This window comes from Paramisgurnus dabryanus, chromosome 2 (assembly GCF_030506205.2).
Source record: "Paramisgurnus dabryanus chromosome 2, PD_genome_1.1, whole genome shotgun sequence".
Lineage (NCBI taxonomy): Eukaryota > Metazoa > Chordata > Actinopteri > Cypriniformes > Cobitidae > Paramisgurnus > Paramisgurnus dabryanus.
In genome coordinates this window covers 11,340,867-11,357,561 of record NC_133338.1, presented here as the reverse complement: position 1 = coordinate 11,357,561, position 16,695 = coordinate 11,340,867, and positions in this window count along the sequence as shown.

Below are 16,695 nucleotides of genomic sequence, written 5' to 3'. Positions count from 1 at the left end.
CTCCCAGGTAGTGAAGCGGATCCTCGAGAGGGGTACCCATGTATATGTCTCTCTGTTCGATGTGATCAATATGAAAACTAATCTTTGTAAAAACGTCTTATTTACAGAACATCGCGACTAAGATCACCACCATCATCCCCTGCATCGTGCCCTTCATCAGACACCCAAAATGCACCACAAAAATCACAGGCAAAGAGAAAGTAGAAGAAAACGCACACAACACCTTGTCAAAAAAAACCTCCTCCCCTCCTACCTATGGCTGGAAACAACATAACAGCTGGCAAGTGGGATAACTGTTTTGATCTTAAGTTTTCACAAAGTTTTGTCCAATAGAAAATGAATTACACACTCATACTTGTAATTATGCCTGATAAGAATTTATTATATTTGTGTTTAAACATTTTTTTTTAAATTTTAATCCTTGTTTTTTAAATGGCCATGACAGTGACAAACAGAAAGTGGCCTTCTCTAGCCCACCCAGGTTTCAATCAAAGGAGCCAGCCTAGTAAGACATTTTATGTGTATAATGCTGCACTTCTCATACAGATAATATCAGATCAAATCTTATGGTTGATATGCCTTTTGATCTTTCTGTTGTAACTTTTTTAATCTTCTTGAAGTGTCAGTAGTAAGAAAGCTGGCAAACCCTCCCACCCCTCGTTTAACTCCTCCAACCCATTCCACATCATCATATAGTGAAGGTTAGTGTCCCTTCTACGGTAAAATGCATCAGGTCCCTAAACTTAAGCAGACACAGTGTACGGCACAGGTCCACAGCGCATACCATAGTTTGATGTTTCAAATGATTTTTGACTTTATATTAGTAGTGTGATCAGTAAGCCAAGGTTTTCTGTCTTTCCAAGAGACCTCAATTAATATTCAAGAAGAGGCGCCGGGACTGGAGGACTGGAGGCATTCCTTAAGACACAGACCAAGAACACACTGACACACACATACTCGCAAACAAAGACACAGAGAGCACAGCACAGTTCTATGCAAAGTGGCGAATGATAGAAAATTTGAGAACCACTGATGTGGAGTGACACTGGTTAGCTCTGTTATTTTGACCTTTTCACATGATGAGTTGCTGCTGATAGAAATGTGTGGCAATTACTCAGCCCACTGACATTAGTTTATCTAATTGTGATAAACTTGATTAACTGTTACTCCTATAATTTAGTTTTTCTGTATTTCTAGTGACACCGGATAATAATGAAGGCCTGTGTGCTTTGCAGCAGCCTCCAGGCCACCCTCTTCCAGGGCTCCTTCAGAGGACTAACGATAGTAAGTAGGGATGTCCCTATCAGGTTTTTTTGCCTCCGAGTCATTTGATTTTGAGTATCTGCCGATACAGAGTCCCGATCCGATACTTCTATAATACATTAAAAAAAGAAGAGCGAAAAAACAGATCCAGGATGTTCCTTATGTCATGCCGCACACATTGCCGTTTCTGTGTGGAGTCAAAAGGGTCTAACTCTGTGCCAGCACATAACTAGATGTGTTAAAAAATAATGAGAATATGTATAGTATATGTTCAGGGGTTAAATTGGGGTTTGTTTTGTGGGGATGCTCTGTTAGGAGGGAGGGGTAACATGTTTAATCCTGATGACAGCAAAGCCACTGGTGTGTTTCAATGACATTTTGGACCTCTGATAGGATTTTATAAGTTTCAGTTTTAAAGCTGTGCCACAGGTTGACCCACACTTTAAAACCTGAACTTTAAATTATGCACATCTATGAGTCTGACACTCTATATGCATTTGTTGCACATGTCAATCACTAGTTATGTCGTAATTGATTTGTATAATCAAAATACATCATCTTATTAAACTATACAATAAGTTGTATCCAGTTATATAGTTAACATATTGTAATAAGAAGATTGACATGGCTATACATACTTTAATACTTTGTTTCTAGACCTATATTCATTTTTTTCGATGTGTGCACCATTCTTACCTCTCTCTCTATCTCTCATCTCTACAATGTATAATGTTATCCTCCTGCGCGAATGCGCGTTCTTGAGGTTCTGAGAGAGACACGGAGCTGCGTACTGATGTAGATTAACTGAGCACATAGTGACAAAAACGATCGACGCGTCGTTTAAATGAGCGGTAAAAACCCGGTTTTGTCGTGGATGCACTGATGCACGAGTGTGTGAATGTAAACACGTCATTATTCGCGTCAGTTCGCACGCACCAGCGCAGCGCGTACACTGGCGCGGAGCAGAGCGAGACTTTCAGTCTATGTATCCGAGTCCTGATCGGAAAGTAACGTCCGATTCCGATCGAGTCTGAAACCACGTGATCGGGGCCGATTTCCGATCACGTGATCAAACAGAAACCGCGACATGCACATGCTTGTCTGAAGCAACATGTCTGCGGTGTGGATGTATTTAACCGCAAAAAGGCACTAAAGTGATCAGTTTTCTGTACCCACAGAGGCACATACGGTTGAATGTGTCTGGTCCAAACGTGATAATCACAGTATGCCCTTCAAAGATCAGAACTCTTGATGTGTAAACTTAAGAGAGAGTCCCGCTAACGTGTCTCATACTGTAGTCGTAACATACTTTTGGCGAATAAAGCACTGAAAAACAACGTAACGTTTTTTATGTGGAGCGACTGTTTATGCTGCGCTGTTTGTGATTCGCCCTCTGTCTCTGTGTGCGCGCGTTTAAGTGCCCTCAATAGTGCACACTCGAGAGAAATACAAACAACCAAACTTGACAGGGCACATATAAACAAAATGAACTCCACAGTATTCTTTTTCTAATAAAAACATTTGTTTATGTCTTAAGTGTTTGTATAGATTACAGTCAGAAACCAGTATGTGCTTGTTTGATCTTTAAGAGACAGTAACCTCAATTAACTTACTTAAGTCTGTGTCATTAATGTTAATCAAACAACCCAAGACAAAAAGAAAATCACATCTGTGGCTCTAAAAATAATAATTATGTTGGCTTGAGAAAGCCAACATACTGTTGTTGCACTTAAACTTATTATGTTGGCTTGAAAAAGCCAACATATTGTTATTGCTTTTAAACTTATTATTATTATTATTCTTTCTTATCCCCCCAAAATTATAAACACTAACTCGTCCTAGGGCTTTCAAGCTACATGCACCAAATTGTCCACAGACCTTCAGACTGGTCTGACTTAGTGTGCTATATCTTTTCTAACTGATGGGACCTTCCGAATTCCTAAACGGGGGGCTCGAACACCCCAAAATTTCCATTGACTTAACATTGAGACAAACTTTGATGGGTCATAGCTGCGAGTGAGAAACTTGTAGAAACTTGTGGCTTACCACATTTAAGGTGGCTGACAGGCTGTGTAAGAACATACCTAACAATGGGGTGTAAGCTGTACCCCTGGGGTGTAAGAGGCCCCCAAAATTTCCCATTGACTTATAATGGGGTAGGAAACATGCCCATAAAAGGGAATAAAAGCGTCCCAGATGGAATATCTTCACTTTAGAATGTCGTAGAGACATGGGGGTGGGCTCATTATACTCAGGCATCCAATCAGTCTCTTAGGGTCACCCCAAAGCTATTAAGCCACGCCCCTAGCAACAATTTTGGGTACCCTAGCAACATCTCCCATAGACTACCATTATAAAAAGCCCAGATGGATATCTTTGCACCAGAGTGTCATAGAGACATGGGGGTGGGCTCATTTTACTCAGGCATCCAATCAGTCTCTTAGGATTCTTATTGATGTATTAAGCCACGCCCCTAGCAACCAAATATGAGCACCCTAGCAACATAATAAACGAAGCCTTATATCTCTTGGTTTGAACATCATAGAGACATGGGGGTTGGGTCTTTGGGTCATGTTAGCTTCATGCTAGCTCCATGCTTAGTCATACTAGCTTCATGCTAGTTTCATGCTAGCTTTATGCTAATTGCATAATAAATCTTTCTAACTTCATGCTAAATCATGCTAAATCATGCTAGCTTCATGCTAATCATGCTAGCATAATGCTAGCTTCATGCTAATCATGCTAGCATCATGCTAGCTTCATACTAAATCATCCTAGTTTCATGCTAATCATGCGAGCATCATGCTAGCTTCATGCTAATCATGCTACCATCATGCTAGCTTCATGCTAATCATGCTAACATCATGCTAGCTTCATGCTAATCATGCTAGCATCATGCTAATCATGCTAGCATCATGTTACCTTCATGCTAATCATGCTAGCTTCATGCTACTCATGCTAGCATCATGTTAGCTTCATGATAATCATGCTGGCATCATGCTAGCTTCATGCTAATCATGCTGGCATCATGCTAGCTTCATGCTAATCATGCTAGCATCATGCTAGCTTCATGCTAATCATGCTAGCATCATGTTAGCTTCATGCTAATCATGCTAGCATCATGCTAGCTTTATGCTAATCATGCTAGCATCATGCTAGCTTCATGCTAATCATGCTAACATCATGCTAGCTTCATGCTAATCATGCTAGCATCATGCTAGCTTCATGCTGATCATGCTAGCATCATGCTAGCTTCATGCTAATCATGCTAGCATCATGCTAGCTTCATGCTAATCATGCTAGCATCATGCTAGCTTTATGCTAATCATGCTAGCATCATGCTAGCATCATGCTAGCTTCATGCTAATCATGCTAGCATCATGCTAGCTTCAATGCTAATCATGCTAACATCATGCTAGCTTCATGCTAATCATGTTAGCATCATGCTAGCTTCATGTTAATCATGCTACCATCATGTTAGATTCATGCTAATCATGCTAGCTTCATGCTAATCATGCTAACATCATGCTAGCTTCATGCTAATCATGCTAACATCATGCTAACTTCATGCTAATCATGCTAACATCATGCTAGCTTCATGCTAATCATGCTAGCATCATGCTAGCTTCATGCTAATGATGTTAGCATCATGCTAGCTTCATGCTAATCATGCTAGCATCATGCTAGCTTCATGCTAATCATGTTAGCATCATGCTAGCTTCATGCTAATCATGCTACCATCATGTTAGATTCATGCTAATCATGCTAACATCATGCTAACTTCATGCTAATCATGCTAACATCATGCTAGCTTCATGCTAATCATGCTAGCATCATGCTAACTTCATACTAATCATGCTAGCATCATGGTAGCTTCATGCTAATCATGCTACCTTTATACTTAAACATACTAACTGCCAGACTGCCTACTAAACTAAACTTCTGTCAAACCGTTTTAAACGTTCAGGTTACGCTTTTTCAAGCCAACATAAAGTTTGTCTTCAAACTTTAATATCTAGTTATTATTCCCTCTTCTTTTCTTCTGAGACTAAAATTTCTAACTCTAACTCGTCCTAGAGCTTTCAAGCTACAGCCATCAAACTTTGGACAGACTTTCGGTCTGATCTGACGAGGTGTGCTATATCTTTTCTAACTGATGGGACCTTCCGAATTCCTAAACGGGGCGCTGAAACACCCCAAAATTTCCATTGACTTAACATTGAGACAAACTTTGACGGGTCAAAGCTGCGAGTGAGAAACTTGTAGAAACTTGTGGCTTACCACATTTAAGGAGGCTGACAGGCTGTGTAAGAACATACCTCACAATGGGGTGTAAGCTGTACCCCTGGGGTGTAAGAGGCCCCCAAAATTTCCCATTGACTTATAATGGGGCAGGAAACATGCCCATAAAAGGGAATAAAAGCGTCCCAGATGGAATATCTTCACTTTAGAGGGTCTTAGAGACATGGGGGTGGGCTCATTTTACTCAAGCATCCAATCAGTCTCTTAGGATCACCCCAGAGCTATTAAGCCACGCCCCTAGCAACAATTTTGGGTACCCTAGCAACATCTCCCATAGACTACCATTATAAAAAGCCCAGATGGATATCTTTGCACCAGAGTGTCATAGAGACATAGGGGTGGGCTCATTTTACTCAGGCATCCAATCAGTCTCTTAGGATTCTTATTGAGGTATTAAGCCACGCCCCTAGCAACAAAATATGAAGACCCTAGCAACATAATAAACAAAGCCTTATATCTCTGGATCTGAACATCGTAGAGACACAGGGGTTGGACCGTTTTTCTTGTGGTTTGACGTGTAATCATTATGGGATGCCAATTTTCTCCCTAGCAACCAAACTTAGTACCCTAGCAACGGAATAAACAAAGCCTTATATCTCCGCTTCAGAACATCATAGAGACACGGGGGTTGGACCGTTTTACTTGTGGCTTGAAGTGTGATCATTATGGGATGCCAATTTTCTCCCTAGCAACCAAACTTAGTACCCTAGCAACGGAATAAACAAAGCCTTATATCTCCGCATCAGAACATTGTAGAGACACGGGGGTTGGACCGTTTTACTTGTGGCTTGAAGGGTGATCATTATGGGATGCCAATTTTCTCCCTAGCAACCAAACTTAGTACCCTAGCAACGGAATAAACAAAGCCTTATATCTCCGCATCAGAACATTGTAGAGACACGGGGGTTGGACCGTTTTACTTGTGGCTTGAAGGGTGATCATTATGGGATGCCAATTTTCTCCCTAGCAACCAAACTTAGTACCCTAGCAACGGAATAAACAAAGCCTTATATCTCCGCATCAGAACATTGTAGAGACACGGGGGTTGGACCGTTTTACTTGTGGCTTGAAGGGTGATCATTATGGGATGCCAATTTTCTCCCTAGCAACCAAACTTAGTACCCTAGCAACGCAATAAATGTTAGCTTCATGCTAGCTTCCTGCTAATAATGCTAGCTTCATGCTAGCTTCATGTTAATCATGCTAACATCATGCTAGCTTCATGCTAATCATGCTAACTTCATGCTAGCTTCATGCTAATTATGCTAACTTCATGCTAGCTTCATGCTAATCATGCTAACATCATGCTAGCTTCATGCTTATCATGCTAGCATCATGCTAGCTTCATGCTAATCATGTTAGCATCATGCTAGCTTCATGCTAATCATGCTAGCTTCATGCTAGCTTCATGCTAATCATGCTAACATCATGCTAGCTTCATGCTAATCATGCTAGCATCATGCTAGCTTCATGCTAATCAGGCTAGCATCATGCTAGCTTCATGCTAATCATGCTAGCATCATACTAGCTTCATGCTAATCATGCTAGCTTCATGCTAATCATGCTAGCTTCATGCTAATCATGCTAGCATTATGCTAGCTTCATGCTAGCATCATGCTAGCTTCATGCTAATCATGCTAGCATCATGCTAGCTTCATGCTAATCATGCTAGCATCATGCTAGCTTCATGCTAATCATGCTAACATCATGCTAGCTTCATGGTAAATCATGCTAGCATCATGCTAGCTTCATGCTAATCATGCTAACATCATGCTAGCTTCATGGTAAATCATGCTACCTTCATACTTAAACATACTAACAGCCAGATAGCCTACTAAACTAAACTTATGTCAAACCGTTTTAAACGTTCAGGCTACGCTTTCTCAAGCCAACATAAAGTTTGTCTTCAAACTTTACTATCTTTATTATGTTGGCTTGAAAAAGCCAACATATTGTTATTGCTTTTAAACTTATTATGTTGGCTTGAAAAAGCCAACATATTGTTATTGCTTTTAAACTTATTATTATTATTCTTTTTCTGAGACCAAAATTACGAACACTAACTCGTCCTAGAGCTTTCAAGCTACATGCACCAAATTTTCCACGGACCTTCAGACTGGTCTGACGGAGTGTGCTATATCTTTTCTAACTGATGGGACCTTCCGAATTCCTAAACGGGGGGCTCGAACACCCCAAAATTTCCATTGACTTAACATTGAGACAAATTTTGACGGGTCATAGCTGTGAGTGAGAAACTTGTAGAAACTTGTGGCTTACCACATTTAAGGAGGCTGACAGGCTGTGTAAGAACATACATCACAATGGGGTGTAAGCTGTACCCCTGGGGTGTAAGAGGCCCCCAAAATTTCCCATTGACTTATAATGGGGCAGGAAACATGCCCATATAAAGGAATAAAAGCGTCCCAGATGGAATATCTTCACTTTAGAGTGTTGTAGAGACACGGGGGTTGGACCGTTTTACTTGTGGCTTGAAGGTTGATCATTATGGGATGCCATTTTTCTCCCTAGCAACCAAACTTAGTACCCTAGCAACGGAATAAACAAAGCCTTATATCTCAGCATCAGAACATTGTAGAGACACGGGGGTTGGACCGTTTTACTTGTGGCTTGAAGGTTGATCATTATGGGATGCCATTTTTCTCCCTAGCAACCAAACTTAGTACCCTAGCAACGGAATAAACAAAGCCTTATATCTCAGCATCAGAACATTGTAGAGACACGGGGGTTGGACCGTTTTACTTGTGGCTTGAAGGTTGATCATTATGGGATGCCATTTTTCTCCCTAGCAACCAAACTTAGTACCCTAGCAACGGAATAACAAAGCCTTATATCTCCGCTTCAGAACATCATAGAGACACGGGGGTTGGACCGTTTTACTTGTGGCTTGAAGGTTGATTATTATGGGATGCCAATTTCCTCCCTAGCAACCAAACTTAGTACCCTAGCAACGGAATAAACAAAGCCTTATATCTCCGCTTCAGAACATCATAGAGACATGGGGGTTGGACCGTTTTACTTGTGGCTTGAAGGTTGATCATTATGGGATGCCAATTTTCTCCCTAGCAACCAAACTTAGTACCCTAGCAACGGAATAAACAAAGCCTTATATCTCCGCTTCAGAACATCATAGAGACACGGGGGTTTGACCGTTTTACTTGTGGCTTGAAGGTTGATCATTATGGGATGCCAATTTTCTCCCTAGCAACCAAACTTAGTACCCTAGCAACGGAATAAACAAAGCCTTATATCTCCGCTTCAGAACATCATAGAGACACGGGGGTTGGACCGTTTTACTTGTGGCTTGAAGGTTGATCATTATGGGATGCCAATTTTCTTCCTAGCAACCAAACTTAGTACCCTAGCAACGGAATAAACAAAGCCTTATATCTCCGCTTCAGAACATCATAGAGACACGGGGATTTGACCGTTTTACTTGTGGCTTGAAGGTTGATCATTATGGGATGCCAATTTTCTCCCTAGCAACCAAACTTAGTACCCTAGCAACGGAATAAACAAAGCCTTATATCTCCGCTTCAGAACATCATAGAGACACGGGGGTTGGACCGTTTTACTTATGGCTTGAAGGTTGATCATTATGGGATGCCAATTTTCTCCCTAGCAACCAAACTTAGTACCCTAGCAACGGAATAAACAAAGCCTTATATCTCCGCTTCAGAACATCATAGAGACATGGGGGTTGGACCGTTTTACTTGTGGCTTGAAGGTTGATCATTATGGGATGCCAATTTTCTCCCTAGCAACCAAACTTAGTACCCTAGCAACGGAATAAACAAAGCCTTATATCTCCGCTTCAGAACATCATAGAGACACGGGGGTTGGACCGTTTTACTTGTGGCTTGAAGGTTGATCATTATGGGATGCCAATTTTCACCTTAGCAACCAAACTTAGTACCCTAGCAACGGAATAAATGTTAGCTTCATTCTAGCTTCATGCGAATCATGCTAGCATCATGCTAGCTTCATGCTAATCATGTTAGCTTCATGTTAGCTTCATGCTAATCATGTTAGCTTCATGCTAGCTTCATACTGATCATGCTAGCTTCATGCTAATCATGCTAACTTCATGCTAATCATGCTAACAGCCAGATAGCCTACTAAAACAAACTTCTGTCAAACCATTTTAAATGTTCAGGCTACGCTTTTTCAAGCCAACATAAAGTTTGTCCTCAAACTTTAATATCTAGTTATATTTAATTTATACAATAAAGACAGTGTTAATATTCATTTAATTTGATTTCTGTACCTAATGTTAATTTCAGACCTTATTAATGTACAACTTTGTTCTTTTTTATAAATGTTTGCAATTTATTTATTTGTTATTAGTTTTTTCCCACCCCCTTTTTGCTGATCCGAAAAATAATCTGATCCCTGCCTCAAAAACTGTAAGCTGTAAACAAAAAAATGTGATCCGAATCATGAGTTTTGTGATCCGTCACACACCCCTAGTAAAGTTAGTACACGGTGATAGCCATAAATGCATTTGTACTAATAATTGGCATAATAATTTATTTCGGTGTTTCGGTTTTCGTCCTTGGTTTCCTCTTTTTCAGTTTTGGCCAAGAATTTTCATTTCGGTGCATCCCTAGAAAATTGTGCGTCTCCCCAGACTGTAAACAAAGCTCGGGCGCACAAAACAAAAGAAAAATAAAAGAAGCTGGGGCGAACAAATAACAGTCAGCCGCCTCGTACGTCAGTCGCATCACTGACTTTATGCAGCGCCACAGTCGGATGACGTCAAAGTACCGCGAGAGCTCTTCAAGAAATCTTACGGAGTAGTTTAATTTCGACTCGCTCTCGCGGTACTTTGATCTTTTAATCTCTTTGTCAGTTCTTGCAGCTCAGCATGATTCCAAATACACATAAGTTACAGAGAGAATTCGTTATATAATTGGCTACATGTTTTGTCTATCAATATTTTCCATGTAGTCATTGGCTGGTGGAGGAACGAGCGAGAGAATGATTACAATCCATAAAGGACTTCACATTTATGACTGCGCTGTTTGGATTAACTATTATACTACCTCCCTATTTTAAATACAAACTTTGAAGGCGGGTTCATGTGTTTAACGGAACGTAAATTACCGAAGTGTAATAGCATATACCCTTACATGTTACGTGTAAATAGTCCTCAGATTGTATATTATATTCTATTACCAGATGGTCATGCGAAATCTGATGTAAACAATAGACTATATATCTATATTTTACGGATAATACGCATTTGTGGACAAAAAGATCATTGGATGATTCACACATCTGAAACAGACTGGATTCCACTTGTGATCCCCACAAAGGTAAAAACTTCTGTTTATTTTTGAATGTTGTCATCCCGACTTTAACAAAATACTACATATGATGCTAAAACATCTGTATCTCAAAACGGCTTTACAGGGGGTATGGCTTAGCTAAATGAGATGTAAATGAGCCCTATTGTCTCTCCAGGCCGGGAAAACTCTTCTTTCTCAAATTTCTCAGCATTCTCTTTCTTGAATGTGTTATATTCAAATGCCCACAACTTCTCCAAATCTTATCGGATTTCCATGTGTTACACATCGTTGGAAAGCTTAGAAACTGCAGAATCTGTGAATAACTCAAAATGCCCCAGATCCGACTTGTGTCACTACTTTCCGTGACTGGTCACATATTTCCCTTTATTCAGATGCTCCATTCACGTGTTCACATATTTACATTACAATCCAAGATGCTATAATATCAGTCAAACTTGCTAACACACACTCATACAGGGTAAAACCAAACCTATTAATTCACCAATCAGACCCGATCATTTCTCTCCTCTGTCATGGGTTCCGCTGTCAAGGCGGCAGACCTAAACACAGTCGTTTACTTGGTGGATTTAAAGCTGCTATTTTTACAAAAAAAGAGAGGATAAATGAGCGTCATTGTGGAAAATTCTGGTGGCGACGGAGAAAGTGACGATGCAACAACATTGGTTCCGAAAGAAGGCAAGGAAATTAGTCACCTCCGGACGTTTCTTAACTGGAAGGCTGCAGCCTCCGGAGGTCGCATATGCAGGCTGCATACGTCATCAAGCCTGGTTCATTTGAGTTAACGGAGCATTACATTCGCAAGTCATAAACATACTACAACAATTTATGCTTAACTAAAAATAGTAGTCAACTTTATAATTGTTAATATTTTGAAATTAGACAGTCTTTATTATGTGCCGCTTAGAAATGCAACCTCCAGAGGCTGCAGGCCTTTGTGTCACGGCCACAAGTTACCCATTAGAAAGGGTTTTTAGCACGAGGGGAACATTGTAACATGTCTGTGTTTCCTTCGGACGCCTCAAAATGTTAATCGTTTAGTCTTTTGGAGGTTTAGTGTTTTTAAAGTTTTAAGTTTGGCCAGTTTGATAGTACAAAAAGCACAGGTGCTATTTAACAGCTAACAATTTTTAAATTACTGTAAATTTAAAGGGGTCTAAAATAAGGAAAAGAGACTTTTAAGACATGTTATTATAATTTGCACCTGAGAAGCCCCCTGGTGAGGAGCAAAGAGTTTGGTCAGAGTTGTGCAAATCACTCCGCCCAAGTAGCAGTGCTTTGCCTTCTGAGAATATAGTTCCCAGTATGTATACTGTTAAAAGATCGCTGTGTCTCATATGACCTTGTTATTTGTTCACAGTGTGACTATACAAATCACAACACATAAATAGGAAAATGTTCGCGTTATTTTGTCACTTATTGGGAGCAGTATGCTAGCTGAAGCTATTTACTTCCAGTCTTTGTGCTAAGCTAAGCTAGCGGGGGCTGCGTCAGACAGAGTTACAGCACGCACGGAGATGAGAAAGATATGTATGGACTTATCTAACTCTGGGGGATACGGTGAATAAGCTAAATTCCCCAAATCTGGGCGTGTTCCTTTAAGGGTAGGAAGAAAAGTCTCTTTCTGTCTCTCTCTCTCTCTATCACAGTTGATGCCGGTTCTTTGGTGTAGGCTAGGCTGTGCAGAGTACAAAAATGCTGCCCTCATTCATACGGTCATTCTAACTGAATCTGATATGATCTGACACTGATTACCTGAAAGAATCATTAATATTTGTTTTAACCTTTTAATCTTTGTGTTTCAAGTGTCTGTGAACACAAACATGCTGCAGTGTCGTGAAACCCCTCTATACCGTCCAGGCATTCCAAACAGGCAGTGGTGTAGTCTACGTGATACGCAGGACTACGCCGTATACCCACTAGAAATTGTCAAGGATTTCCGTATACTCACTAAAAATAGCGCGAACAGCATGGTTTTGTGACATTTTTAAACTTTTAGTCATAATATACATGTGAAGCACTGACCATTAGCATGCTACACTTGCTACTTTAGCGGGTTGGTTGAAATACATAATAGGCTATATACTTCCTGTCGAACTGCGCGATCCGATCGGCGTATTAATTTCTATGAAATCAAATTACTATAATGACGCGAAAGTGACTGGGGAGCAGACTGGTGTTGCGCCACAAGCAAGTGATAGCAAAGTACCGTTAGAGAGACTCCAGTTATCACATGGAGAAATCTGCTTTGAATCGCTCTCGCGGTACTTTGACATCACCAAGAGGTCTGCTTTACGCCAAATGAAGTCGAACCTGGAGTGTAGCTGCTCACGCGACACTGTAAACAAACAGTCCATGTGGAGAAGTGAACAAGTGAAGCAGGAAATTCATGTCTGCGTTGATGTTCAGTTCAGACTTGCAAATATTAGGCTAGATGGTCTTGTAATAATAATTAAGTATAAGCCTATTTTCAGTTTTAGACAATGCTTATATTATATGCAAAAATAAGCTTTTATATCAATAACTATGCAAATAAGAGTTAATTCATGGTCATCTTAAATGTGTATTAATTAAAAACATTTACACCATTAAATAACACATGGTAATGTTATCAATAGTTGTCAGATAATAGCTATTGAAGGAGTGGATATTTTTTTCACCTTCAATGCATGTGTTTGCCACGAATTGAAGATTGTAAACAGTTAATTTAATTTTAATTAACAGTTAAGTAACTTTTGTCCCTGAGTTAGATGTTGATTAACACTAAACCAGTCTAAAAATCAATCCAGTTTCCCCAGCTTTAAACCCATTGGCTGTTAAAGTCTTTTTTTTCTTGTAATAAACTGACATGTTGATAACACATTCAGTTTATGTGTTCATGAGTACACTTTCAGAATGCTCTTAGTTACATGAAGATCCATACTGTATGCATCTGTGAGTGTTGTGGTGCTTATGAGGTGTCGCGCTGGGACAAGTGAGCATAAGGATGAGAGGGAAAAATCACAGTATACTCACTACAAAAATCTAGACTACACCACTGCAAACAGGACCCCTCAAAGTAAAACTTATTTTAGTGTATGATGTGTTTTATGTGTCTGTACTTCTTACTCTGTGTTATGGTAGGCTAGAGGCTGAGACAGAGTAGTCACTAGAGTAGCTGGCAGCCTGTTTAGGTTTTAAAGGGCCTGTTGCAGGGTAAATTTTTCAACGAATTTGTGCAATTTGCTTGTTGAAAATAAACTAAACTAAGTTTAAACTGTTATCCATTGTATTTTATGTTGTTGGGTATCACAAACGGAATATAATACGAAAAAGTACAGTGGTTTGCAGTGATTCTCCTTTCCCCCACAACGCACTGCATTACATCACGTTGGGGAGAGAATTTACCAAAGCCGCCTTGAGAGCATTAGGAGTGACTAGAGAGACGAGTAAAGTACAGTATTTAGATAGCGCAGATTATACATAGACAGACAGACAGATAGATAGATAGGCTAGTATAGAGAGATAGGCAGACAGCCAGATAGCATAACGTTAGCATAACTTCGTGTAGAAAGTAAACAAACAATTAACATACTTGTGAGTGCTGGCTTGAGGGGGACCATGATCCTGCTGAAATGGTTGAATGCGATCTTCAGCATATGGATTCAGGCAGCATGCCTCAAATTCTAGAAGCTGAGTGAGGCACCTCACATCTGGTTGGGGGTAAGCGCCTCGAACAGCGACCAAAACCCACTCACTTCCCTACAGCCAGTAGCGGAGTGACAATCGGGAGAGTCGGGACTTTCCCGGTGGGCCGGTCTTATAATAGTTATACATTGCGAGTTATATTAGCAACACCGTCTGTCGGTCTCATGTGCAGCCGGTTCCCGCAGCCCGCTGGTCAAACTGTGCAGCCTCTCTGCTCAACAAAGTATATAAAAGTGCACAACCAAAAACGTAAAAAAAAAAAGGTCTTTAAGTCCATTTTTGAGACATTTTAAAATGATATACATATCTTGAGTGATTTATGTACCCATTAATCGACAGTGGTGGTTAACCTGCAACACGCCCTTTAAGGGTAGGAAGAAAAGTCTCTTTCTGTCTCTGTCTCTCTCTATCACAGTTGATGCCGGTTCTTTGGTGTAGGCTAGGCGCAGATAGGAGTTTTCCTTTCCTTCATACTTTAAAAATAATTTACTTACCATTAAGAACAATAAAGATACATTACATAAATGCACACATACATCTCGGTAGCAATTAAAGGGATAGTTCACCCAAAAATGATAATTCTGTCATCATTTACTCACCCTCATGTTGATCCAACCATGTAAGCATTTCGTTCATCTTCGGATCACAAATTAATATTGTTATGATGAAATATGAGTACTGGAATACTCCTCCATTGGCTTTAAGGGGGCTCAAACTTGTCCGTCCAGAAAGTCAGTGAAGAAAATGTTTAAATAGTCCATGCCACTACAGTGGCTCAACCGTACGTTTCTAAAGCGACGATAATACATTTCGTGTGAAAAAAACAAACAAAAGAACGACTTTATTCACCTATTCATTTTCTCTCATGTAGGCCTCTGACGTTAGTTCACGAGAGCTCCATGACGCATGCGCGAGAACTGAACTGACGACGGTCTTCTTCTAATACTACTTGTTACTAGCGGCTCACTCCTTAGGCGTATTACCGCCACCTAGTGTGCAAGATGAAGTGGTGGCATAGCCGGAAGCGCTAAACTTTGTTTACAAGCAGGTGAACGCGCGCGCTGTAAGCTATTGAATTCGACATTGAGCGTGCTTTTGGTCTCGCTCTAAGTAATTGTTTACAATGGTTAGAAAGTGTGCATTTCCTGGATGTCCGAATCGTGAAAAACTAACGAGTAAACGTAAAGGTGCCTTAACATTGCCACAAAATGAACGGCTTACCTTTCACCGTTTCCCATCAAATGATCGTGAGCGACTGAATCTATGGATGCTGGCTGTTCATCTGGATGTTAATTTACCGATTAATTTCGTCAAGCACATGAAGTTGTGCAGTGAACATTTTTCTCCAGACGACTTCAAATCAGTTCAACAAAAAAGATTACTGAAATCAACAGCTGTGCCCAACTTGTTTATACAGACCAACAAGGTAAGTGGAAGCAGTATGTGGTAATTGTTAAAGTCATGAAACACTTATTTAGTTTTGTCTTTATTAGTATTTGGTTATATGTGTATATATATAAAAAAAAACAGAATACACGATACAGTGAATTAAAGCCGAATTACAACATTGACTTGAAATGTTTTAGGAATCAAAGGATCCATCACAACTCAGTCAGGATATCCAGTCAGCAGGTCCACTCCTTACAGGTCTTCTTCCACAAGTAACTGATCAAAGTGAAAACACAGTTACAGAGGAAATATCGTCAGCTGTAAATTTATCTGGTGTTCCTCAGTCAACCCCAGTTAAGCCAAATAGAATTAATAGTTCTACGCAAGTACCTGACTCTCCATTTCCTTCAAGACCTCTGTTGGTGTTATCAAGTCCTGAAAAATCTATACAGTGTTCAAAGCCATCTACATCAGGGACGTACTACGCCTTACCAGCCATAAAGTCCTATAAGTCAGTAAGTTAACTTTTTATTTAATGTCCTTATTCTGTGGTTTTTAATAATAAAATCGTAATTTGTATGAGGGACATAAAATGTACTTGTATCATATATTTGTTACTATAATCCTATGTTGTTGTTTTAATTTGCCAATTTTTTTTATTATTATTTTATTTAGAATGAACAAACATATGCTGAAAGTGAGAACATCAATGAAGACCTTAGTCTTG